Source organism: Galeopterus variegatus, unplaced genomic scaffold (assembly GCF_000696425.1).
Source record: "Galeopterus variegatus unplaced genomic scaffold, G_variegatus-3.0.2 Scaffold10025, whole genome shotgun sequence".
NCBI classification, from domain to species: domain Eukaryota; kingdom Metazoa; phylum Chordata; class Mammalia; order Dermoptera; family Cynocephalidae; genus Galeopterus; species Galeopterus variegatus.
The window spans coordinates 30,529-31,449 of record NW_007736136.1 but is presented as its reverse complement, the minus strand read 5'-3'; positions in this window follow the sequence as shown (position 1 = coordinate 31,449).

Sequence of the window (921 nt, the reverse complement as noted above, 5' to 3'; positions counted from 1 at the left end):
GTATTTGTTTCCTTTATATTTGAATCAGTGATTCAGAGAGCAATTTTAAATATGTGAGAAAGAAACTAAAGTTTAAAATATTTATCATCAATCTCAACCTAATTAAATCTGAATTATAAAAGAAGCTGAATCATTCTTGTATTAGGATTCATGTAACCTGATAATTCAAAGAATAATAGAATCAACTTACAATTTTAAAAACTGAACAATGTAACTTAAGAATAATTCAAGAGTATAATTTATAAATCACAATGTTTTATTTTCCTCCTAAAAGTCAGTTTTAGGGCAACAGTTCTTAAAAATCAAGATCAATTTCATAATAATGATGGAAACTGAATTATTTACAGGGAAGAACAAAAGCCACCCCCCTAGAAACCTATAANACCAAAGGTCACAATCTACAAAAGGTAATTTACCCAAGGGTCAGAAAGTGCTGCGAGTAAGTAGTGCTTGACCCTTTGAACTTAAAGTGTAAGTTTCCACACAAAAAATGTTAAACATTAATATTTCTATTTAGGGGAATGATGACAAGCAATTTCATAACAATATCACTATCTAAATTGTAAAGTTTCAAAAATACTTAGCTGAAAGGCTAGCATTTCAGAATATATTAAGGGAAAAAAATAAGGCTATATAAAACTTAAAAAAGGAGGGGAGGCAGAAACCTCTGAACATTTTAGTTATTATTTATTTATTTATTTATTTTGGCGGCTGGCCAGTATGGGGATCTGAACCCTTGACCTTGGTGTTACTGGGCTGTGTTCTAACCAACTGAGCTAACCAGGCAGCCCAAAGTAACATTTTTAAAAGGAATTTATTAACATCATTAGCCAAAATTCTATTGTCTTTCTCTTTCCAGGAATTTCATGAATCTGTCTCAGTAAAAATTACATTTTAGAGGCAAATTAACGAGCTTAATTT